Raw genomic sequence first — 27,812 nt, forward strand, 5'->3', positions numbered from 1 at the left:
AACAGCACCTTCCTCTCACCTCAAAGGAATGAGAATGCCATTAGCTCCAAGCTCCTTTCCATGCCCCACATCATGCTGACTTGAAACTGTATTGCTATTCCTTCACTGTTACTGGGTCAAAATCAATTAAGAGTCAACCACATTGCTGTGGATCTGACGTCATATAGGATTCAGGCAGGGGAATGACAACAGATATCACTCACAACAGGATATTAATGAACCAGATGGATTTCCACTACAACCTAGCAGTGGTGTGGGCCTGGGATTTGGCTGAGTCGAGATGACCGAGAGCTTAAGATGATGGGCGGGCCACAAAACTCAATCCTGACCCCATTCCCAGGCTGTCTGATTTTCAGGTGCGCTATGACAATAAGCGATTTTCATTTCATTTCATTTCATGTTTTAAATTTAGAGTACCCAATTCAGTTTTTCCAATTAAGGGGCAATTTAGCGTGGCCAATCCACCTAGCCTGCACATCTTTTGGGTTGTGGGGGCGAAACCCACGCAAACACGGGGAGAATGTGCAAACTCCACACGGACAGTGACCCAGAGCCGGGATCGAACCTGGGACCTCGGCGCCATGAGGCAACAAGGCTAACCCACTGCGCCACTGTGCTGCAGGTGCACTTTTTAAGGATGCAGGCTGGTTCCTGTGTAAAGTCTGCACTTGGCATTTCCAGCCTGGCCTGCTCTAATGTAATAATAGGCATGTCCTACTGCTCTGAATGAGCCTTGCTTGAGAGCTCAGACATCAATTATGATTGCTGAAATACCTGCCCTCTTGACAAAACATTGCTGGGTTGAAAGCTCAGATTCTCTGATCCTGCTGTCAATTTCACACTGTCTATTTACACAAGGTTAAGTAATTTCAAGGGTTTGTGGTTTATAATGATATTTAAATGGTCTGGATGATTGAAATTTTTATTGGCTTCTAAGTGAAATGACTACTTATAACATAGTAGAAAGTTATGAATGGGTTACTTTTTAACAGTTCTTTTGACACAACCCACTGTCACTTTAGGGGTCAATGGTTTTATACAGTGTATAGTGAGGTCAATGGGAATGGAAATGCTATAGCTTGGTAATGGAGGCATGAGGGCCATGGGAGTGGGTGGAAGCGCAGAGATTGGCATGGGATTTCGAGGGACCATGCAGGGTGGATGGAAGGTCATAGCTTGGCATTGAGGCCATGAGGGACCATAGTGGTTTCAGAAAGACAAAACATGGCATAAGAGACATGAGGGATCATAGAGGGTGGATGGAAGATCATGGCTTGGGATAGGGGGACAGAGAGGCCATTGTTGTTGGGTGGAAAGGCAGAGCTTGACATAGTTAGCATGAGGGCCCATCAGGAGTGGGCACGAGGTGATATTGATGGTGCATGGGGATTGTTTGCTGTTGAGAGCATGTGAGTCGTGAGGGAAAAAGGGCTTTTGTGTTTCTACTTTAACTGCGACAAAGTCCCACTTCCCAAAGGCGAGTCTTTTGAGATGCCTGCCTCCACACCCTGCAGCCCCCTTTACTGACTTTACACATCTTTCTGGGTCGGATGCTCTGACTTCAGCCCGCAGCTGCCCCTTCGACAATGAAGATCCAGCCTTTGTGAATAATTTCTCTGTGGGTTGAGTCAACAATTTTCTCTTATCCAGCTAATCAGCTTGCAAATGGGAATGCGTGCCACGCTCAGTGCAATAGAGGCTTTCTTTTCCCCTAGAAGTATTTATCTGAATTCATATTCTCCAGCTGCTTTGCTGGATTGGAACTCACATGTTGGCTTACTAGTCCTCTAACATAACCTCGATGTAACCAATCCACCAACAAGGTTTTGATAGAGTAAACCAGGAAAAGCTGTTCCCCTTGATGGGAGATTCACTAACCAGAGGGCACAGACTTAGGATAATTGGTAAAAGAATCAGGGACATGATGAGGAGTTTTTTTTAACGCAGTGAGCATAAATGTGCTACCTCAAAGTGCGCTGGGAGCAGACTCAATAGTAACTTTCATGAGAGATTTGGATCAGTTGTAAAAGGAATCGTTTTCAGGGCTCGGCGGAAGGAGCAGGAGAGTGTGACTAATTAGATAGCTCTACTAAAGAGATAGGACTGCTACAATGGGCCAAATAGCCTCCTTCAGTGCTGTATGGACAGAGCTGAGATAAAGAGACAGCAAAGGAACAAAGCATTGAAGTGGACAGTCTTTGCAGCACATAGACATTGAAATGTGTGAATGCACTTATATGTGAATCGTGGTTTCACCATCATATGCCAGGGGAAGCAGATAGCATTTTCTGCCAAACTAATGATCATTTTTAAAAAACCTTTTACATTGAGCTTGTGTGCGGGGAATTTTCCTACTGGTTCACTAATAACTTGGAAGACAACTAATGACATGCAAGGATATTTAGATTGACCAATGACGCAATGATCCACAGCGGCAACAGTCATTCCCATGTATGATTCATCATTTAATTGAGAGATTCAATACTCTCCGCAGTTGGACAGAGGATTTGTCTGTGCTACTCTAGCACTGGGCCTCTTGACTTTCCCAATTTTTATCACTTCACCATTGGTGGCTGTGCCTTTAACTACTATAGACCTGGTGGGATTCTCCGTCGGCTGATGCCAGAATTGGACGAAGAACCGGTTTTGATGTCAAAATTGTGTCGGGCGCCAGGTATATGTCAACTCCCAATTCTGTGATGCCTCAACAGCGATTTTCCATCGCCATGTGGGCAAATTACCGACGGTGAGGCTCACTTGTACTTTTAGCAATCGTGAAACAGGCTCTGTGGCTGCTGGGGGAGAAAGAGGGGGTACGGAAAGTGTCCAACATCGCCATAATTTGCTGGCAGTTGTGCCACTGGATTGGCTTCTGCCACAGCTTCTGCCACGGCCGGGGGGAGTAACTGGGGATGACCAGGAGGTGGGCATGGGGTTGGGATAGACGGGCATGGAACACCATTGCCGCAGCCTGTAAGGCAGCCATGCAGCTACACATGCTGCTGACTGTCCACTGTGAAATTAAGGTCGCAGGTCATATGGGTGCCCCTCCCCCCAGGCCACCCCTGAGGTACCCTCTGGCCGCAGCCGACCCATCAGCTGCATGGGCATGCCCCAGCACAACCAGTGCCATCTTGTTGGCCAGGATGGTGTGTGTGAGGCGTGTAATGTGTATATGTGACTGCAGTTTGTCAGCCTCCCGAGTGTCAATCACGGACCCGGCGAATCTCGCGCTGTTTCCCATTGGAACTGATTGTGTTCCACATGGCGCTGGTGCTAGCCCCTCCACAGTCGCTGAATCGGTCCAGGTGCGGCTGTCATGGAAATCCACGAATCCTGCCCCGGCACCAACAGAGAATTTAGCCGCTGTGCTGTGGAATTCCCTTCCTGATCCTCTCCAACTCTCCACCTCCCTTTCCTTCTTTAAGATGCACTATAAAGTTTAGTTTTTGACCAAGCTTTTGGTCACCTGTCCTAACACCTCCTTATGGTGAGCATCAAATATTGCTTTATAGTGCACCTGAGCAAACGGTTGGCTTAATGCTCTCTATAAATGTACGTAAATTAAAGCTGTTGTTAAAATGCCAGGAATAATTAAGTAAACAAAATGAGATAGATACAAGTTGTCATTTATCAGTTGAGCATGGTGGAAGACTGCCCTCTTTGAGCCATGTGTGGCTCTTCTGCAGCTTAAATGTAGCTCTTTGACTGCACTTTGGATCATGATAAAGGGAATGAGTGAAAGGAGGAAACAGCACGTGGAAATCAAAGAGGAGGAAAAATAAGAGACAGGAACAAAGGGAAGAGACAGGGATTTTCGACAAGAGACAGCAAACTGCAACAGACAGCGAGATTCAGAGATGAAGAGAGCAAGACTGACAGAAGGGGACCAAATGAATGACAGTCTAGTGATATTACTGAGCAGGGAGTTGCGGAAGAGGGAATGAAAGAAAGGGAATTGAGGAAGAGTTGTCAAAGGTATAATCCAGATGCCCAGAAAATAATTGAAAATAAAACATGTCGAAAGCTATATTAATGGGCTAGGTACCAAACCATTCGTCTGACTATGATATGTAGCAACCGTAACCCTACAGCACACCCTGTCAACCCATTCTGTCCTGCAGCACACAACGTTAACCGCTGTATCATATAACACACATTGACCCTCCTCTCATAAGCACACTTTGCCATCCTTCTGTTCTACAATACATTATGTCAAATTCTTTGTCCCACAACACCCTCCACCAAGCTATAAAATTAAATGGGTCACAACATCGAGCCGTATTATTTCAGAGGTCTAGCTTTGGATCTAACTAAACATTGGAAGGTCTGAAGTACAATGAGTCGAGACAATCAGCTCTATTCCACCCCAAAATTACTTTTTGATGGGCCGCAAACTGGTATGAACAGAATTTCAAGATTTTCAAAGTTCCTGTCCTCTAGTTTAATTTTAAATTTTAAATAATTAAGTGCAAGCTTAGGAAACTGGAGAAAACGAATCTTCATCAACAAAGTCAGGCATCTCTGTAGAATAGCTTCTTCATAACTTTAGGGAACAATTTCCTCACCTCTTTCTGGACTGGAACTTCGGCAACGGTGAACAACATCCTTATGATATCAGAGCAAAGTACTTTTCACTTTGAGTCTTAAGAGGTAGAAAGAGAAATAGAGAGGTTCACTTCGGGAGTTCTGGAAACTAGCCAATGGGAATGAACGATTTGCCACTATTGGTAGAGCTGTTGGAATGCTGGAAGCAGAAAGGCACGGAAGAGCAAGGTGGAGAAAATGCTCATGATTTAATGTCAGTCAGACAGTCTGACAACATAGAATTCAGGAAAACATTCTGCGTAAACCTGTGGGGAAATAACACCTTGCTTCTCCAGGGAACAGGGGATGCACAGGATGCAAGGTTGGGGGAGATTTCAAAATGAGTTTCGTGGAATGAGGCTGTGAAAGGTTGTGAGGATGAGGACAAAGTAGCGCAGAGAACTAGTTCACAAAAGCGTGGATAGGATAACAAGTGAGTAGGAGGAGCTTGTGAAGAGGTTGACAAAAGAATATATCGAGATGTAAGCAAGATAGTCTCCTGATAACTCCAGGGACTTGCTCCTTATTTGCAGTGAGGCAGGAGTAGAGGTTGGCTATGCTGAGGAGGTGGAAATTGTTGTCTAAGTGACTAAATAGATTTAGGCTTGAAGCATAACTTTGGGTCGATGAGAGTGCTAATGTTCCATACAGCCTGTTCAGCCACAGCGAAAAGGGAACAGAATTTATAGGACACTTGAACCATGTCCTTGGTCATTTGAATTCTTAATTGGAGCAAATCCGCATGACTTAATGTTAGTCAGACAGTCTGACAACATGGGATGCAGGAAAACAACCCGTATAAACCTCTGTAGAGAAAGCACCACCAGGGAAAAGACTCTTCACGTCACCAGATAATTGCTAATTTACAATGAGGGAACAGCTAAACTTCCAGGGAATGTCCTCCTCAATACTTTAGGAAATCAACATGGGCGGGATTTTCCGACCCCCCCGCTGGGTCGGAGAATCGCCCGGGGCCGGCATCAATCCCGCCCCCGCCGTGTCCCGAATTCTCCGCCACCCGAGATTCGCCGGGGGCGGAAATCGCGCCGCGCCGGTCGGCGGGCCCCCCACGGCAATTCTCCGGCCCGCGATGGGCCGAAGTCCAGCTGCTGACAAGCCTCTCCCGCCGGCGTGGATCAAACCACCTACTTTACCGGCGGGATTGGCGGCGCGGGCGCCGGGGTCCTGGGGGGGGGATGCGGGCTGATCTGACCCCGGGGGGTGCCCCCATGGTGGCCTGGCCCACGATCCTGGCCCTTCCGCACCTTTGGGGCGGCCCGACGCTGGAGTGGTTCACGCCACTCCAGCACGCCAGGAGCCCCTGCCCTACCGGGTAGGGGAGAATCCCCATCTCTTTACATCTCCAGAGAACAATTTACTTACATCTCGAGGACGCCACCTCCTTACGCTTTCAGGAAACAGCCATTTCACATTCCCAGGTAAGGTTGTCTGTACATTGTTTGAGATGGAGGAAACAGGCTCTGTGCAAAGGTAAACAGTCTGTGGAAGCTCTATGAAAGACTAAAGCTCCACCCCTCTACGAGACCAGTGAAGAAACAATTGGGTTAGCATGCATGTATTGTTACAAATGGAATTGATAGTGTGACTTTTTTTCTTATTCTTTTGCGGGATGTGGGTTTTGCTGCATTTTCATTGCCCATCGCTAAGCTATATAATTCTATGTACTATTTCACTAGATATCCCAGTTAATGAACCAAATTAAATAAGATAACTTGTGTGTCCTTGGGAATTAATGACACAGGACTGCAAATGTCACTTCATAGCAACATGAATTAGCCAAATAATTACTTCTCAACCAAAAGGAAAACGTCGCAAATGGGACAATGTATAACAGAAATTGAAATTGGAAGTATTTATATTTTAGAAACACTTGGCTATTCAAATGAAAATGGGAAACGTGGAGACAGAACAGTTTAATTAGTTTATTTTTGAAATGGCTGCAGAAAATAGCAATGTGGTGAGATAACCACTATAGTTATGCATACTGCAGTAGGGGGATGTATGCCTGTACCTGTAATACAGGTTCCTCCGGTAAGCCCCTGCCGGCTAGCTCCGCCCACAGGGAGCTTGTGTATAAATATGCATGAGAGAGACTCAGATCCTTAGTCTACAGTTGCAGATGGAGGGACAACATCGTACAACAATAAAGCCTCTATAGAACCAGTCTCTCGGCTTTGAGTATAATTGTTAGCGCTACAAGCAATTAACCCATTTTGCCACTGCATTTGGTGAAAGGTTCAGGACGTTTGAATCGCATTAAGGTGAAAATTAAGATTATGAGCATTTGTGCATTTTCATGCTATTTAGATTTTGAACTGAAGCTGATTTTGATAAAGGGACATTGCCAATTCCGTTTTGGGACAGATGGCATGAAAAATGGAAATATCAAGGAGAGGACAGTCTCCTGATTATAGCCGAAAACACCTCATGAGGACATTTTGTGTCATAAATGTTTTGAACGTTGGCGTAGTTATTTCTAGGTAAAGCACTTCCCAGTACCAGAATATCTCACAGTGTAAAGTGAGTGTGTGTGAACACATGTTGCTTACTGTTCTCTTCGCAACACTGCAGGGTTTTCCTGAGCTTACTAATGCTTGGAGATTACCACCTGCTTGTTTGTTAGCACTTGCCTGTTTTACCAGGTGGGAACAGCTCATGGTGTGTTCTTAAAAATTATTTCATGGCACGTGGGCGTCACTGGCAAAGGTCTGCGTTTTTTTGCTCATCCGTAATTGACCTTGAGGTGGTGGTAGTGAGCTACCTTCCTGAAACACTGCAGTCCACCTGGTGCATGTACTTCCACTGTGCTGTTAGGAAGGGAGTTCCAGGATTTTGATCCAGTGAACTCCCATCCTAGCCACCAAGTATAGCATCTTGTGTCCGGGGGAAAGCCACATTGCGAATTTTCCCTCTGTATGCAAACAGATTTCCTGTAGTTCCCTTGGTGTTAATGTGGAAGGGTTTTTCACCCAATTGCTTGGTTTCCAAATTAAAGAGTATTTAAGGAATTAACACCATTTTTTATTCCGTTGATAAAAGTCAGAAAGAATTAGTAGAAAGCTTGTCAGAAAAATCCCAGTGAAGCAGTTATGAATAAATTGCCATGACTAACCAGAGACCGATACAAAGCTAAATCATTTAAAGCTGGAACTGTATCAACAGATTTTCTAAATATTTCTGAAGGCACTGTTGGCAACATAACATGTTTCTATAGCCTTCCTTTGTCTAATATTACAAAATCACAGACTTGTTTTGGCGCATAGGGGGGCCAATTGGCCCATCGAGTCTGCACCCGCGCTCCAAACTCACCAAGTGTCACTCCCCCACCTAATCCAATTACAATCCCAGACCAGACCCCAACAATGGCCAGGATACTGGACCAAAACCCCATTATGTTAGTTTATTTGTAAGACTGTGTGGAAAGAATGATCTGCTCCTGGAGTGATTGCATGACGAAATGGGGCTTTAGTATTTTTTAAAACAAAATTTTATTAGGAACACAATATTAACTTTTTAACTTCACACCTGACAAGAACAGCTTACAATTACACCTTAAACGCTACTACTAAATTTCCCATTAAACAACAAGAAAAGAAACACGCAGCTCTCAATCTATCTTACTGTAGGAGAATTGTGGACTCAGCATCAGGCAGATCAGAATTCAACTCCTCTCTCCAAAGCTTCTTCAAAAATTTACTCTCTACTGCATTCAATATGTCTCTCTATATTTATTGGCTTCACCAAGCAATGGCCCCATCTCCCCAAGCTGCAAAACAAATGATCTCTACGGGCTGTAAAGCACATTAACTCCCCAGGGACATTTCCAGTCAAACCACAGTCCATTAGCCCAGACTGAAAAACACATTCCTTTGTCAATTTCACCTTCTGGCTGCTAAAAGCACAGAGGACCTGCAAAATAGAATGATCTTATTAAAAATATGACACATGCAGTCAAACACACTCTAACCCTGGGCTTTTAACTCTTAAATTGCCCAATACATAGAATCAAATATTCCTAAAGTCTTCCAGTCATCACACTCCCCACAACCAGCCACATTCTTCCTTTTCAGATAACAGTCTAATTCCCTTCTGAATGCATCAGCTGAACCTGCCTCCACCACACTGTCAGGCAGTGTATTTCAGACCCGACCCACTGGCTGCGTGATATAAATGTTCCTCATGTCACTTTTGTTTCTTTGACTAATTGCTTTAAATCTGTGCCCTCTCCTTCTCACTCATGGAGACAATTTCTCCCTCTCTACTGGTTCAGACGCCTTGTGATTTTGAATGCCTCTATGAAATCTCCTCTCAACCTCCTGTTCTCTGAAGAAAACAGTCCTAACTCATACAATCAATCGTCCCTCATCACCGGAACCACTCCCCCATTGCTTTCCCATCCTTCCTGAAGTGTGGTGTCCAGAATTGGATGCTATACTCTGGCTAAGGCCGAACTGGTGACTAATGTAAATTCAACATAACCTCTCTGCTTTTCTACTCTTTGAGTTTTACCTTTATTTTATATTGTCTCATCATGTTCTTCCTACCACAGTGAATCAACTCACATTTATCTGCATTGAACTTCACCTGCTTCTTGCCCGCCCATTCCACCGACTTCTCTCTGTCCTTTTGTAGTTATACACGTTCCTCCTCACAGCTCACAATGCTTCCTAGGTTTGTATCATCCACAAACTTTAAAATTGTGCCCTGTACACCAAGGTCTAGATCATTAACATATTTATCAGGAAATGCAAGGGTCCCTGGGGAACTGCACTAAAAATCTTTCTCCATGACGTAAAACATTCATTAACCACTATTTCCTGACACTTAGCCAATCCCATATCCACGTTGCTACTTTCCTTTTATTCCATGCGTTATAACTTTGCTCACAAGCCTCTTGTGTGGCATTGTATGAAACACTTTTTGGAAGTCCACATCAACACTATTGCCCTCATCAATCCTCTGTATTACCCTTTCAAACTCTTCAGAAAGTTGGTTAAGCATGACCGGCTGGGTCACTGTCTGTGTGGAGTCTGCACGTCCTCCCCCTGTGTGCGTGGGTTTCCTCCGGGTGCTCCGGTTTCCTCCCACAGTCCAAAGATGTGCGGGTTAGGTGGATTGGCTATGCTAAATTGCCCGTAGTGTCCTAAAAAAAAAAGTAAAGGTTAATGGGGGGGGGGGTTGTTGGGTTACGGGTATAGGGTGGATACGTGGGTTTGAGTAGGGTGATCATGGCTCGGCACAACATTGAGGGCCGAAGGGCCTGTTCTGTGCTGTACTGTTCTATGTTCTATGTTCTATTTTCACTTATTAAATCCATGCTGGGTTTATTTAATTAACACGCACTTGTCCATGTGTTTCTGAAAGTGTCCCTCCCACCAAAGTTAAACTTGCTGGCTTGTAGTTGCTCAGCTCATCTTTAAACTATTTTGAAAAGCGTGTAACGTTCGTAATTCTCCAGACTTCTCGCACCACCCCTGAGTCTAAGAAGGACTGAAAACTTATGGCCATTGCCTTTGCATGTTCCACTCTTACGTCCCTCAGCATTCTTGGATGGATCTCATCTCATCCTGTGCCTTATCAACTTTAAGTCCAGATAACCTATCCAATATCTCTTCTTTTTCAATCTTAAACACATGTAGTGCGTTGTTTACCATGGCCTGGGTAGCATCACCTTCCTTACTAAGTACAGGTAGGTGCAAAGTATTCATTTAATACCTCAGCTATGGCCTCTTCCCCCAGATGTCAATCCCATTTTTGGTCTCAGATCGACCCTACTCCTCCTTTTACCATCATTTTAATATTTATATGTCTATAGAGGACTTTACGATTCCCATTTATCTTAGCTGGCAGTCTCTTTATACTCTCACTTGATTTTCTTATTTGCTTTTTCACCTTTCTCTGACACTTCTATATTCAGCTTGGTTTTCAATTTTCTATCTGACATCTGTCATTCGCACACTATTTCTTTTTTATCATAATTTCCATCTCTTTTGTCACACAGAGAGCTTTGGGTTTGTTTGCTCTACCTTTTCCTATTCAATAGAACATTTATCAATTTAAAATAAGCTGGTCCACAGAATTAGTAGAGAAGGGAAAGTCTTATGGAAGTGTGAAATAGTCATATAACTTCCAATGTTCATGTTTCCTTTTCCTGTGTGTCATTATTTATGTTGGGGGCGCAATCCATGACAAAGTCAAAATACCGAGGATGCGGAAAATCTGAAATAAAAGCAGAGAAAGCTGGAAATACTCAACCGGGCAGGCAGCACCGAGGGAAAGATAAATAGAGTAAAAGTTTCATGTTGATGATGTTTCATCTATAAATAAATATTTCATGAAGCATCAATCCTTTCTTTAGTGACATATACTATGGCCCGTAACTTCTGTACAATCTTCTGGTGTACAAAGATTGTATGCAGCACATGTCCGAGATGTAGCTCCTTACCAACTGAAGGCCCCCCTCAACTATCTATCCCCACAGCCCGAACAGGCACCAGAATGTGGGGCTTTTCACAGTAACTTTCCTACTTGTGACAATAAGCGATTTTCATTTCATTTTTCATTTTCCTGTGCATCAGGACTATGTGGAAGCCCCGTGCACGGACTTCAGCGCCACGTTTAAACTCCCGACCCATTTTTAAAAAGTCTTTTCATGGAAGCGCTGCACTCACTCGGCTGAATGGATATTGATGGGACAGCGCTAACTTGGCCTGCTTGCCCCGGTATTAAGTACATTTTTACGTTTACTCGTTTATTTGCACTTTTTTTCCTCATCCAGAATCATCGAGCAGAGGCTGGAGACATCAGAGACCATTCTTTCAGTGGCTTAAATTTTTATATTAGTGTTTATAAATATATTTAAATGCACATAAGGTAAAAGAAAGATACATCTATTTCTTTTAAACTTTGTCTTGTCAGGAGGCTATTAATTATATTGAAAGGTACTTTCATGTATAATGTGAGTTTGGAGTCATAGAAAGTGAAAGAAAGATTTTTTAAAAGAATTTTGGTTTGGCATGAGGATGTTAATTCCATTAAAGGAACTATATTGGGGCGGCATGATGGTGCAGTGGTTAGCACTGCATGTGGCGCCGTGGTTACCACGCCGCCGAGGACCTGGGTTCCATCCCGGTCCCGGGTCACTGTCGGTGTGGAGTTTGCCCGTTCTTCCCGTGTCTGCGTGGGAGGAACCATAATGGATAGACTGGGTAGTGAGTGCATGTAATCTTCGGCAATCACTCGCGAACGAGAACGCTTATCCACCTAAGAAACAGAAGCTGGAACCTGTGAGGCCTTGCGTGACTGATGAGCCTGATCTTAGAGCCGTATCTTCAACGACACACTTGGCAGGTGTTTCTGGGATGTGTAATCAGTTCTTGGACTCTAGATCACTGGTATTCCTTTCTCAGGCTCATTTTCCGGACATTCAACCCTCCCTCCTTCCACTGCCTCCACCTCCCTTCCTCCCCTTCCCTATCCCTCCCTCCTTCCCTTCCCTCCATTCCCTTTTTAAAAATTTTTCCAATTTATCATGGCCAATCCACCTACCCTGCACACCTTTGGCTTGTGGGGGTGAGACCCATGCAGACACAGGAAGAATGTGCAAACTCCACATGGACAGTGACCCGGGGCTGGGGTCGAACCCAGGTTCTCGGCACCGTGAGGCAGTCGTGCTAACCATTGCGCCACTGTGCCGTCCGCCCCTTCCTATTTACAGAAAGACAACAGAACCGTTGTGTTCAAGTTAGAAAAACATTTTATTGATCATTGTGTTGGAGTGCAAAAATATATTTTATTGCAAGAATTTAAGAAAAGTTGAGGTAGTCATTAAATGTAATGCAGCTGCTGCTAATGTGAAACATTAAGTTAAATGTCAACATGATGATAGATAGAACAGTACAGCACAGAACAGGCCCTTCGGCCCTCGATGTTGTGCCGAGCAATGATCACCCTACTTAAACCCACGTAACCCGTATACCCGTAACCCAACAATCCCCCCATTAACCTTACACTACGGGCAATTTAGCATGGCCAATCCACCTAACCCGCACATCTTTGGACTGTGGGAGGAAACCGGAGCACCCGGAGGAAACCCACGCACACACGGGGAGGACGTGCAGACTCCACACAGACAGTGACCCAGCCGGGAATCGAACCTGGGACCCTGGAGCTGTGAAGCATTGATGCTAACCACCATGCTACCGTGAGGCCTGTGGAGGCCTGTCAAGGTTTTTTTTTGTAACATATTCTTGTTAATAAATTTTTCAATTAAACTTCACAAACTTCTGCAGATGTCTTATTGAAACATCAAAACACAACATTTAATTATGAGATGATTATAAACGAACAAGATAATTGAAGTAAACCAGGCAGAAATATAATAACGATAAACACAAATCAAAAATAATCAGATGTTACAAGGACAGTGACAGCTAAAACCAGCCCTGGGGGCACTTTTTCAGTCTTATGATCAGGTGAGAATCATCTTGTAATAACATTACATTACTCCCTGCTGCAGGTCTGTAAGGATGCAGAGGGTAGCCATTCAGCCAATCGAGTCTGCATCCACCCACTGAAAGAGCAGCTACTTAGGCCGAGTATCAAAGAAATGCCTTGAGGTGTAGCTCCTTACCAACTGAAGCCCCCCCCCCCCCCCCCCCCCTCAACTATCTACCCCCACAACCCAACCTAATCTTTGGACAATTCACCTAACCTGCACTGTGGGAGGATACCGGAGCACTGGGAGGAAACCCACACAAACACGGGGAGAATGTGCAGGCTCAACACAGACAGAGGTCGTAATTGAACCTGGATCCCTGGCGCTAACTACTGTGCCACCAAGTCACCCCATGGAGGCTGTGTTATTTTTGCCCTGATTCAAGAACCTCCATTGTTAGTTGCCTGAGAAGTTCTGACTCTTTTCTTCCTAACTAAATTTTCTGCTGCCAAATTCTAAATTAAAATATATACTTTAAGCACACCACATGTAAAGTTAAATAATAATATACTGCAGATTTAAATAGTTTCATAGACTTATAAAAAATAACAAGACCTATATAGGTTCACTTATAAATATTAACCATCTTCAATCATAAAAAAAACTAAAAGTTACTTTAAAAGAGCCAATCACAATAGCAATGCCTGTTTAATGAAAGAACAAAAAAAATTGTTTACAAAAACTTGCTTGTTGTCTTCAATACAAAACTGCAGTTTAAATCCCTGACCTCAATGGCCGTTCCCTTAGTTTCCCCATCAGAACGGGGCGTGGCGGGCATTCAAACTGCCCAACACTGGGCCCTGCACAGAGTGTCCCACCACAGGCCCGAGGCAGGAGGACCAAAGTTCAATTGTACAGTGACATAAAATGACAGTGGGATCTTCTGCTCTTAGCTGCCATGGCAAGTCGCAATTCCCATCAGAAGCCAGTGTGAAACCGATTTGCATCACACCAATCGGATGCAGATCAAGGCCCAACCGGAATCACACCGCTTCCGCCCGATTATCATAGAACCGTAGAATTTACAGTGCAGAAGGAGGCCATTTGGCCCATCGAGTCTGCACCGGCCCTCGGAAAGAGCACCCCCATGTTTCCACCCTTTCCCCATAACTCAATAACACCACCTGACCTTGTTTTGGACACGAAGGGCAATTTACCATGGCCAATCCACCTAACATGCACATCTTTGGACTGTGGCAGGAAAAGAAGCACCCGGAGGAAACCCACGCAGACACGGGGAGAACGTGCAAACTCTGCACAGAGAGTGACCCAAGCTGGGAATTGAACCTGGGAGCTGTGAAGCAACAGTGCTAACCACTGTGCTACCGTGCCGTCCTAATGTCTGCGCCACTAGCAGGAAATCACACTGGACAAAGATATGTCTGGGCCAACGTGGTGCATACATATTGGGACTTACTTGAAGAAGACGTGGAGGCCTCTCCAAATATGGGAGTTGAGGCCTCCAGCGGCGATGAACCATGAAATGCACAGCTGTGGGTGGAGGGGAGCATCTATCAGGTGAATCTTCCAGCTTTAGTAACTTGGTCCATCTTCTTTCTACAGGAGGCCCATCTTCTTTCTTCAGCAGAATTGATATTCGGAGGCCTTTTATAAAAGGGTTCCTGGATATGATGGTGGGTCGTGAGCCATCCAGCCCACTCTGCTGCATAAAACATGGGAATACCCCCAACTGCAAAATGTATGAGGGCGGGCTCACGCAATATGGCACAACACCCCAGTGGCCTCCATGGTGGAAAACATACGCTGTCCCCACACCCACCACAGGACCTAGTCCCAGATGAGAGAATTCCATCTATAATGTAAACCCAACCATTTCCCTACAGTGAAGCCCAATGGGAGGTCATTGGGGCAATGCTAGATCAGTGCAGATTTTCCACATGTCTAAACCCCTTTATACAGTGAACAGCTCATTCGTTTGAGGGCACATGCAGCGCTTTTGTCATCCCAATTTTTTGCTCCGTTGTAGGTCCGTCTCCTCAACTGTTGCCAGAATCATTAGTACCTGGTTATGACAGTCAATCTGTCTGCTGGAAGTTAATTACAGCTGATCAGAGATTGTAATGGACACCTGTTTACCAGCTCACTGTTTTCACTCCCAAGTGAGCTATATCAGCTTATTCAGGCTGATTATATCACCAGCTCATTCACATTGTGCCGCAAACAAGTTTGTGCATACAAAATAAATTTCACCATTAGTTAACCTAGTTCCTCCATGCGAAACAGCTGCTTCCTACTGTCTCTGTTCATTATAACAAGGCCCCCAAATGGCGTCCACTTTCTACCATCTTCCACTGTTGCTGATTTTTTCAGCAACTCCAGTGAAGAAGGAAAAGGAACAGAACAACACATGATATCATAGAATCATAGAATCCCTACAGAAGGAGGCCATTTGGCCCATCGAGTCTGCATCGAAATTCCGAAAGTGCTCCCTAATCTAGGCCCACTCCCTCGCCCTATCCCTGTAACTCCACCGAATCTTTGGATACTAAGGGGAAATTTTTTAACATGGTCAATCCACCTAACCTGCACATCTTTGGATTGTGAGAAGAGACCGGAGTACCTGGAGGAAACCCTCGCAGATACGGGGAGAACGTGCAAACTCCATGCAGACAGCTACACAAGGTTGTAATTGACCCCAGATCCCTGGTGCTGAGGGGGAAGCAGTGCTAACCACTGAGCTATTGTGAACAATATCAATTTAGTGGCCAAATATATTTTATTTAATAGGTTCAAAATGATATTGCAAAGAGAACACTTATCTCTGCTCAGATAAAATTCATAGTAAGGGCTCTTTCAATTTACCCCAATAATCAGCCAATAAGTTTGGCATTAATCTGACATTGCCCTATATTATTTCTATCTGTATAGGATTTGAGTGAGATTGTCACATTGGGGCCACTGTAGAATGACAGAATCATGGAAACTTACAGCACTGAAGGAGGAAATTAGGCCTACCATGCACATGCTGGCTCTTTGAAAAGATAGGCGTGTTTAGACACACAAATATGCGTTTTTGTCTGCAACCCTCTTAAGTTCCTCATCCTCAATAACCTGTCCAAATCACTTTGAAACTAGCTATGGAATCAGCTTCCGACACCTTTTCAGCTTGAGCATTCCATATCCTGACAATCCTCTGAATAAAAAAAATGTCCTCTCATCTTCCTCCTCGATCGTTTTGCCAATGATTTTTAAATCTTTGGCCCCTTGTTATCTACCCACTTATCAGCAGGAGCTGCCTTTCTGAATCTAATTTACCAAACCACTCATTGGCTTGAGAATCTCTATCAAACCTTCTCTTTTCCAAGGAGAACAGATGTAGCTTTTCCAATCTCCCTTTTCATGCCTGCTTCATGGTTCGATTTGCATTGTGCACTCGGGCCCATTAGATGATGGGATTGTGAGATCAATCCACGATACAGATTGAAGTGATAGAATGGTTCGCAAAACTTCATCTCAGAGTTGTTGGAAAGAAAAGAACATTTCAAAACTTTAGTCTGACTGCAGAGGTCTCAACAATGAGGAAATGTCAAGAATGCCATATTTAATTGATAAAGGTGGCACAGTAAACAAACTTGTTTAATTCGCTAGAGCTGAGCTATTCAAAGAGTGACTTATGTCAAAATAAGATTATTGAACAAGTAATTATCATTTGCAATGATGGGGGCACGGTAGCACAGTGGTAGCACAGTTGCTTCACAGCTCCAGGGTCCTATGTTCGATTCCTGGTTTGGGTCACTGACTGTGTGGAGTTTGCACTTTCTCCCTGTGTCTGTCCTCCGGGTGCTCCGGTTTCCTCCCACAGTCCAAAGATGTGCAGGTTAGGTGGATTGGCCATGCTAAATGTCCAAAAAGGTTGGTGGGATCACTGGGTTACAGGGTTATGGGGTTACGGGGATAGGGTGGAGGTGTGGGCTTAGGTAGGGTGCTCTTTCCAAGGACCGGTGCAGACTCGATGGGCCGAATGGCCTCCTTCTGCAATGTAAATTCTATGATTCTGACATTTTGTAGATACGGGACTGGAAGATTTGAAGAGAACTTCCCAGAGGTGTAAAAACAGCACTTCAACCCAGCCATTATTTCTTGCTTATTGCCATTTTTTTCTTGTCTCAGTGTTTCACAAGTGTGTAAATATCCCAAGAAAAAAAAGGACAACTTGTCTTATTGTGTGTCAGAGATGCACTGCTGGACTATTACTTGCAACTATCCAGTAATGATTTCATGAAAAAAAACTTCCTGTTCTTTAAGGCAAATGGAGACACACTAGTAAGGTTGAAGAGAGAGCAGTGAAGGCTAAGAAAATGAAGAAAGAAGTATTGATCAATTGACATAAACTTGGGCTTCTAAACCCTAAAAATAGTTGTAGAAAGGAAAGCTGAGGAGCGCGAGTTGCAACTTTGAGTTCCTTAAATATTGATATCATAGAATTTACAGTGCAGAAGGAGGCTATTTGGCCCATCGAGTCTCCATCGGCTCTTAGAAAGAGCACCCTACCCAAGGTTCACACCTCCACCCTATCCCCATAACCCAGTAACCCCACCCAACACTAAGGCCAATTATGGACACTAAGGGCAATTTAGCATGGCCAATCCACCTAACCACCTATCCACTTAACAATTACAATATCCTTTGGCTAATATGACTGACAATGACTGGCAGCACGGTAGCATGGTGGTTAGCATAAATGCTTCACAGCTCCAGGGTCCCAGGTTCGACTCCCGGCTGGGTCACTGTCTGTGCGGAGTCTGCACGTCCTCCCCGTGTGTGCGTGGGTTTCCTCCGGGTGCTCCGGTTTCCTCCCACAGTCCAAAGATGTGCGGGTTAGGTGGATTGGCCATGCTAAATTGCCCGTAGTGTCCTAAAAAGTAAGGTTAAGGGGGGGTTGCTGGGTTACGGGTATAGGGTGGACACGTGGGTTTGAGTAGGGTGATCATGGCTCGGCACAACATCGAGGGCCGAAGGGCCTGTTCTGTGCTGTACTGTTCTATGTTCTATATTAATACAATCCCTTAGGACAGGTAAAATATCAACACTAAAGCAAATTACTGCAGATGCTGGAATCTGAAACAAAAACAGAAAATACTGGAAAATCTCAATAGATCTGGGAGCATCTGTGGAGAGGGAATGGAGCAAATATTTTGGGCTTGGTTTTTCCGATTTTGCGGCTATATCCGGAGAATCTATCTGGTTTTACGTCGAAAAGCCGGTGCCGCCCACGCACCGATGCTCCAACCGGTGAGGGGCGAGCAGCCGCGCCATGTAAAACAACCGGCATCCCCGATATAAACGGCCGGAGAATTGCCAAGTCCATGGCCGCGCATGCGGATGGCGACAACCTGCAGCGGTCACGCCGTACAACATGGCACCAGCCATGCGTGGGCCTGGCCTGCCAGATAATGTCCCCCTGGCCACCCCACACCACCCCCTGGCCACCCCCTACCAATCCCCCCAGCCCTCAACAAAGCCCCCCCCACCCCCCCGCCAGCAGCACGGCTCCCGCCCAACTGTGGCGGCGCTAGACACAGTCCGCAGCCACCATGCCGGCTTCACGGAAACTGAGAGCACGCGCGCCCCGCACCATCGGGAACTCAGCCCATCGGGGATAGAGCATCGGGGAGGGCCTCCAAGTGACGTGCTGACACCGTTGCAATGGCATGCAGCGCGTTCCTAGATGATGCCGCTTTTGAGGCGGTGGAGCATGTGTAAACAGGTGCCGCCACCGATTCGGTCGTAAACAGGGATTCTCTGCCTGATCGACAATTACAATATCGGCATTGGGCAACAGAGAATCCCGCCCTTCAAGTCTGGATGACTCTGGGTCAGAGAATATCAACATGTTAACCCAATTAAGGAGAATGGTAATGTTTTAGCAAACCGCACTTCAGGATTAATAATAGGCCTTGTGTCAGATCTTTGTATTAAGAAAACCACAGTGAGACCTGTTTTAACTTTCAGCAAATAAAACATGTATTTATGACCATGATAAATGTTGAGCCATTTTAATACGGAAAATAAAGTTCATTTACTAAGTGCATCCGCACTGTGTGAAGAAGTGATTTCGTTATTGACCTTTGACTTGTGCAAGAAGGGAGGCTATATAAAATTGAGAGTTCGGCACAGATTCAATCCTCATGTCCTGTTGCCTTCGGAGATTGGTTAATACATGGACAAGTTCCTGAAACCTCTCCGGTAATACGTTTTGCTTCTGGTTTCCTTCATCACAGAAAACCCATGTCAAGTGCTCACTTGTAGGATAGTTCTAGTGCTTAAAATTTACTATTGGTGAGATTGTTGGTGTTTGGAGTGCCCTGCCCTTGGATTATCCTATTTGTTGGCCCTTCGTCAGATTTGTTTCACCTGTTCTGAACAGGATAGGAGTGTAAGATGTTTTACACTGGCTTTGCCTTACTTTGTGAAGGTGAAATAGCTGTCAACGATACTCTCCATTGGCCTGTCGACAGACCAGTACAATCGTGAAGACGTCAAAGGTTTGACCGGTGACTTGCTTTTTCAGGCGCAATGGAAAGCTATCTGACGTGACCCTCAGGTTATTCAACCTGACTTTCCCGAAACTGAAATTCAATGCAACTATACATATTGCACCATTGATTCCTACATTTTCCAGCAGTCTAAGTTAATTAAGACTGTTTACACTCCATAAGTTTATTGTCAGTACCAAGCCAAAATTGCCTGCCACTGAACACAAATTTGTAGTGTGCATGCACCATTAGTTAGCACTGAACCATTTGCAATAAGAGAAAGCTATCACCGGTGGTTCACTGCAGGCAAACAAACTCTTGGTGCACATGAAGAGACCAGGAATTTCCTCAGACCTGCTCCGTTTTGTCGCCATAAACTCACCAGAAATACAGTGGAAACCCCCGTGCGTTTCTGGCGAAGAGGTGGTGGCAGAGGGAAGGGGACCCCTGCTCTCTCTATTTCTTAGCCTTCACATTCCTGCTTTCTAATGGATATACAAACCAGGTCAGGCAGCCCCAGTGGAGAGAAATACAGAGTCAGCATTTCCGTCCAAGATCATTGGACTCTGTGAAAATTCTTGGTTTGTATTGTGGGGAGGGGGTCACAGATTTACTTCCAGGTTTTGTACATTGGCAAGTTCAACAGTTATTTTATTTGCCGGTTGTCCTTTGCACTAGTGTACAAACTGGGCAGGTTGGGTGTGATGTATACATTTTAAAAACCTCACACCTCCTTTTCCGATCCAGTTCCAGGAATTAGGCATCCAACCCGCATCCCATGAGGTGATTTGCATTTAAATATAATAATAAGCTGAGAGCCTCACGTTTAACTTATCTAACTGATTTAACCAGGCAGGTCTTGTGATGCAGTGGGCAGCATCCCCTGCCTCTGATCGAGAAGCTCTAGCTTCAACTCCCACCCCAATGGCCAAGAAAGGTGTGTTGATAACACGGCGAAACAAGTTGAGGATCGACCTGCAAATCCTTCCAGGAAGAGATTCCTGCTCAGCCATGTGATAGGAAAAAAATTGAATGTTAGAAAGGATACTGAGGGACGTGAGAGTGGAGATTATGGAAACACTGGCCATAATTTTCCAGTCTTCCTCAGACTCAAGTGCGGGTTCAAGAGGACTGGAGAATTGCCAATCCTTGTTCAAAAAAGGGTGAAACTACAGGCCCCACCGCTGGGGATATTTAGAGGGACAATAATTCAGAACAAAATTAATAGTTACATTGGCAAGTGTGGATTAATTAAGGAAAATCAGCCTGGATTTCTTAAGGGAAAATAATGTTGACATTTAGATTTACATTAGGTTCTGAGCACCGCTCTTTCAGAAAGATGTGAAGATATTGGAGACAGTGTAGAAAAGATTCACGTGAATGGCTCCAGGGGTGAGGAACTTCAGGTATGAAGGGAGATTAGATATGTTAGAATTGTTTTTCACTTGCCGAAAAGAAGACTGAGTGGAGTTTTGATAAAAGAATTCAAAATCATGAAGGGTCTGTGTCATGTTCTGTAGACTGGCCAAAGTGAATGATGAACTATAGAACATCCAGTTAAAATAAATAATCATGAACCAACTGCGTGATAAAGCTAACTGGGATATATAAAATAATAAATGTTGTCGTGAATATATTACAGTAATAATCCACCATGTGTATCTGTGCTATGCTGTTGCCCTTCTGGGCTCCACCTATGGGCCATTGTATTGTATTATCCATAAGGTAACATGTTGGGGCCTGTATGGGCTCCGCCCACGGCTCCTCCCTTTGAAGGGGAGTCAACCTGTAGGCGGCTCTAAGTGTTAGATCAGTCGCAGGCAGGCACTGTTCTAGTTGATTAAAGCCACAGTTTATTTCTACTCTTGTCTCGAGTGAATTGATGGTCGCATCAATTTAATCAACTACAACGCCACTATGGAATCGGCCCTCAAACCTGACCAACTGGAACTCGATCCACAGGCCGCGGAGGCAAAATAAATTTTTTCGCACTGGCTCTGCTGCTTCAAGGCCTATCTCGCCGCCTCCTCCATGCGCTCCGTCACCGACAAACAGAAGCTGAGCCTCCTCCACGCGCGGGTGAGCCATCGGATCTCTGTTCAACTCAAGGAAGCCTCCTCCGATGCAGACGCCCTCGCGATGCTGGAACGCCTCTAAGTAAGGCCCGTGAACGAGGTATACGCGCAGCATCTAGAACATAGAACATAGAACAGTACAGCACAGAACAGGCCCTTCAGCCCTCGATGTTGTGCCGAACAATGATCACCCTACTTAAACCCACGTAACCCGTATACCCATAACCCAACAATCCCCCCATTAACCTTACACTACGGGCAATTTTAGCATGGCCAATCCACCTAACCCGCACATCTTTGGACTGTGGGAGGAAACCGGAGCACCCGGAGGAAACCCACGCACACACGGGGAGGACGTGCAGACTCCACACAGACAGTGACCCAGCCGAGAATCGAACCTGGGACCCTGGAGCTGTGAAGCATTGATGCTAACCACCATGCTACCGTGAGGCCCCTATCTCCTCACCACTCGCCGCCAGCGTCCCGGGGAATCGCTGGAAGACTACCTACACGACCTCAAAGCCCTTGCACGAAGCTGCAACTATCAGGCCATTACAGCCACTCAATATATGGACCTCGCCGTCCGAGATGCCTACGTGGTGGGAGTCCGGTCCAACTGCGTGAGACAGCGCCTACTTGAGAAATGTGCCCTAGACCTGGATGAGACGGTAAAATTAGCCTCCTCTCTGGAAGGAGCGCTCCAAAGTCTTAACGCGTTCCTGTCCGACCAGGCGAGAATACCCCAGGTCTGTGCCATGTGGCTGCCCGCCCACCATTGGGGGCTACCCTGCTATTTCTGCGGCCAGTCCCAAAACCCCCGGCAGCACTGCCTGGCTCGTAATGTGAACTGCAGCAGCTGTGGGAGAAAAGGACATTTCACTAAAGATTGCCTGGCCAGGTCCAAGAACTCAAAATTGCAGGCCCGACCCTCAGACTCACAGGCCCACAGACCCCGCAGTGTGGCAGCGTGTCTGCCGACCCCGCCCCCCTGCAGGCGCGTCATCAGCCTCGTGCTATCCGTGGGGGCAGCCATTTTCCAGCCCACGGGGGCCGCCATCTTGGCCATCCTCACCCACGTGGCCCGCCACGTGTGATCCATGGGGGCCGCCATCTTGTACGCCATCTTCCTCACCGCCCGACACGTTCGACCGACGGGAGCCGCCACCTGCTATGCTGCCCACCACGTGCGACCAACAAGGGCAGCCATCTTGGAACCGCCCCAGCACCTCCAACCAGCCGGCTACCCACAACTCAGCGCGGTCACCCTGGACCAGTTGCGACCCAACCACCTCCGGATCTCTATGATGACCGTCCGGGTAAACGGGCATGAAGCGCCTTGCCTCTTCGACTCAGGGAGCACTGAGAGCTTCATTCATCCGGACAGGGTGATGCTTCTCGCTCCCAATCTTCCCGGCGCATCAAACTCCCTCGCCTTCGGCTCGCACGTGGTGCAAATCCGGGGGTGCACTATGCAACCCCAGCAATACAGGGCGCAAAGAGCGCCAATTTTAAATTATATGTACTCCCCGACCTTCTGCGCTCCTCTCCTATTGGGACTAGATTTCCAATGCAACCTCAGAAGCCTAACCCTGAAGTTCGGCGGGCCCCTACCCCCATTCACCGTATGTAGCTTCGCGACCCTAAAGGTCGACCCTCCCCCACTCTTCGCAAATCTCACCGCCGACTGCAAACCAGTCGCCACCAGAAGCAGGCGGTACAGCATCCAGGATAGCACTTTTATCAGGTCCGAGGTCCAGCGACTCTTGCGGGAGGGAGTCATCGAGGCCAGCAATAGCCCCTGGAGAGCTCACGTGGTGGTCGTCAAGACCGGGGAAATGAACCGGATGGTTGTAGATTACAGCTAAACCATAAACCGATACACGCAACTCGATGCGCACCCCCTTCCCCGGATCGCAGACATGGTTAATCAGATCGCGCACTACCGGGTGTTCTCCACAGTGAATCTGAAGTCTGCATACCACCAGCTCCCAATCCGCCTGGAGGACCACCACTGCACGGCTTTTGAGGCAGACGGCTGCCTTTTCCACTTCCTCTGGGTCCCCTTTGGCGTCACGAACGGGGTCTCCGTTTTCCAAAGAACAATGGACCGAATGGTGGACCAGTACGAGCTGCGGGCCACATTTCCATACTTGGACACTGTCACCATCTGCGGCCACGACCAGCAGGACCACGATGCCAATCTCCACAGATTTCTCCAAACTGCCCAAACCCTTAACCTCACTTACAACAAGGAGAAATGCGTTTTACGCACAACCAGACTAGCCATCCTCGGCTACGTTGTGGAAAACGGGGTTCTAGGACCCAACCCTGACCGTATGCGCCCCCTCCTGCAACTCCCCCTCCCCCACTGCCCCAAGGCCCTGAAAAGGTACCACGGGTTCTTTTCATATTACGTCCATTGGGTCCCCAACTATGCGGACAAAGCCCGCCCTCTAATCAAGGCCACCATCTTCCCACTGGCAGCTGAGGCCCACCAGGCCTTCAGCTGCATCAAGGAGGACATCGCCAAACCCACAATGCGAGCGGTGGACGAGTCCGTCCCCTTCCAGGTGGAGGGCGATGCATCAGAGGTTGCTCTCGCCACTACCCTCAATCAAGCAGTGTTATTTTCCCAAACCCTCACCACCTCCGAAATTCGGCACTCTTCAGTCGAAAAGGTGACCCAAGCCATTGTGGAAGCCGTACGGCACTGGAGGCACTACCACGCTGGTAGGAGGTTTACCCTCGTCACCGACCAACGATCGGTAACCTTCCTGTTCAATAATACGCAGCGGGGCAAAATCAAGAACGATAAGATCTTGAGGTGGAGGATTGAACTCTCCACCTATAATTACAATATAGTATATCGTCCTGGGAAGCTCAATGAACCCCCAGATGCCCTGTCCCGTGGCACATGCGCCAGCTTCTCCACTACATCAAGGCCCGCAACCTGCCCTACTCCACCGAGGAGGCCAGAGCCATGACCAGCGACTGCCAAATCTGTGCGGAGTGTAAGCCGCACTTCTATCAACCAGATAAGGCCCACCTGGTAAAGGCATCCCGGCCCTTTGAACGCCTTAGTATCGATTTCAAAGGGCCCCTCCCTTCCAACAACCGCAACACATATTTCCTCAACATCATTGACGATTTCTCCCGCTTCCCCTTTGCGATCGCTTGCCTCGACATGACCACGGCCACCATCATTAAAGCTCTACATAGTGTCTTCACCCTGTTTGGTTTCCCCACTTATGTTCACAGTGACCGTGGCTCGTCGTTCATGAGCGATGAACTGCGTCAGTACCTGCTCAGTAAGGGCATCGCCTCGAGCAGGACTACCAGTTATAACCCCCAGGGAAACGGGCAGGTGGAGAGGGAGAACGCGACGGTCTGGAAGACCGTCCTCCTGGCCCTACGGTCTAGGAATCTCCCGGTCTCCCACTGGCAGGAGGTCCTCCCCGATGCGCTCCACTCTATTCGGTCCCTACTTTGCACGGCCACAAACGAGACCCCTCATGACCGCCTATTTGTTTCCCCCAGGAAATCCACCTCAGGGGCTTCACTTTCGTCCTGGCTGAGACACCGGGGCCCATCCTGCTCCGCAAGCACGGCAGGAGCCATAAGTCCGCCCCCTGGTCGAGAGGGTCCAGCTCCTACACTCCAACCCCCCGTACGCATACATCGAACACCCTGATGGCCGACAGGATACGGTCTCCCTCTGGGACTTGGCAGCGGCCGGTTCCAGCACCACCGCCACTCCATCCTATTCCGCCCAACCTACCCTGACCAGCGCCCCCGCCCCTATATGGCTCCCGCAATCCCTCCCGCCCATCATTCCCCCTTCACCGATCCACAGGAATGAAGCTCCAGAAGAGACGCTCCCGGAGTCCATGTCTGTACCCGCACCGGCGCCCTCACTACCGATGCCAGCACGGATGAGTTCGACAGCCGTGCCAGCAACAATGCCAGAGCTTTGGCGATCACAGCGCACAATCCGTGCGCCGGACCGGCTGAACTTATGAACCCGTCACCCCCGCCAGACTTTATTTTTTAACGGGGGTGAATGTGGTAACATGTTGGGGCCTGTATGGGCTCTGCCCATGGCTCCTCCCCTTGAAGGGAGGCATAAAGAGTAGTCGACCTGTAGGCGGCTCTCAGTGTTAGATCAGTCACAGGCAGGCACTGTTTTAGTTGATTAAAGCCACAATTTATTTCTACTCTTGTCTTGAGTGAATTGATGGTCACATCACTACTAACACTAATTTAAAAAAAAAAAATTTAGAGTACCTAATTCATTTTTTCCAATTAAGGGCCAATTTAGTGTCGTCAATCCACCTAGCCTGCACATCTTTGGGTTGTGGGGGCGAAACCCACACAAACACGGGGAGAATGTGCAAACTCCACACGGACAAGGACAAGGACCCAGAGCCGGAATTGAACCTGCGACCTCGGCGCCATGAGGCAGCAGTGCTACTCACTGCGCCACCGTGCTGCCCAACTACTAACACTAATTAACTATTGTAGAGCTACTGCACAATACGTCTATCCTCCAACACGACCTACTCCCAACTCCCCAGCCACAGGATCAGTGGTGGATTTACACTGCCACCTAGTGGTCGGAGATCTTGCACAATATTATGTGCAAAATAGCTTTCTGCATATCATCACAGTCTGGACAGAACAGATAGGGAGAAACTGTACCCATTCATGAAAGGATCGAGAACGAGAGGGCACATATTTAAAGTAATTGGCAAAAGAAGCAAAAGTGACAATGAAAAAACATTTTCACGCAGCGACTGGTTAAGCTCTGGAATGCACTGCCTGGAAATGTTCAATCAAAGCATTCAGAATGGAATTAGACTATTATCTGAAAAGGAAGAATGTTGCAGAGAACAGGGAGACTGGAGGGGAATGGCACAATGGTGATTTGATCATTCGGAGAGCTGGTGCAGACACAATGGGCCAAATGGCCTTCTTTGTGCTGTAACAATTCTGTGATTTATAATTCTGTGAGCCTCTGCAAACACTATCCATAGCTCCAGACTATGTAGAAGTGCCTGTTGCCACGACAAACAGAACTCCTTGAGTGAGTTATAATACACCCAGGTTTTATCCAGGCTGGCCGGGTTTCTGCGCCTCGGAGAATCTGGGCCAGCTCAAGGGAGGTGAGGACAGCTTTGGGTAGAATATGAGTGCCCTCAATAATAATAATAATAATGTTTCACAATATGTTTCTGGACCAGAAGGAGAAAACTGCTTCCTCAGAGCTCTCCAGGTTGACATGTTTCATTTCCCTTGCGCGAGCACCGCACCCCCCTCGGTTGCATTCAGACCCCTCGAAGGGCACTCACACCTTTCCCTCCTCCAACTCCACAAATCTCAGCTGCAGGCTCCTTCCCTGTGGTTGTGACCGACCCCTGAGTGCTCCCAGCCTGCCTGGATGCCAATCAGAATGACTTCAGAATGGGGATCCTCTTGTTAAAAAAAAGCAGTGGAGTCAAAACTTTGCAACAAGTGGGAATCCTGTCTGGATCTCTGTCCCCACTCCTACTTTGAAAACCCAGCTCTACCAATATTGGGGACAATAGGACAGAATGCAAAATATGCAGCCTATGCACTGGTCATTTTGTACATTTGGCACTACAGTGTTAAAAGCCAAACAATTTCATGCAATTCAGATACAGCTTGACGAGATTGGTCATAATCTATCGCCATGGAAATCATAGCTGGCTATCCAGAAACAAAATTGGTAATGCATAAACGTATGCTTATTAGATCCACATGATCAGCCTGCTTATGCTACTCCATCGCCTTGACGTATGATCAGGGAAATTGGTCATTGCTCCATCATAATATTGCTCATCTGCTAAAGGTCATAACAGCTACACTGTGTGAAAATGTACTCTGTGCATAATTGCAGGGGTAGACTCTACACATTCAACTCCTTAAAGAGGCTTCTGATCTGCAGCAATTTTACAGTCGAAGATTGTGCAGCGAGCACAATCTGGCAATTTTATTTTGCAAAGGTTTTGTTGTTAACGTGATATAGAAGCAACAGATTTATTTTGTTCAAATATATAATTCTATGCTCTTTCCTTCTCATGAAATTAGCAATGATTGCAGAGCTTGTCAATCAAA

The sequence above is a fragment of the Scyliorhinus canicula genome, chromosome 19 (assembly GCF_902713615.1).
Source record: "Scyliorhinus canicula chromosome 19, sScyCan1.1, whole genome shotgun sequence".
Classification (NCBI taxonomy): domain Eukaryota; kingdom Metazoa; phylum Chordata; class Chondrichthyes; order Carcharhiniformes; family Scyliorhinidae; genus Scyliorhinus; species Scyliorhinus canicula.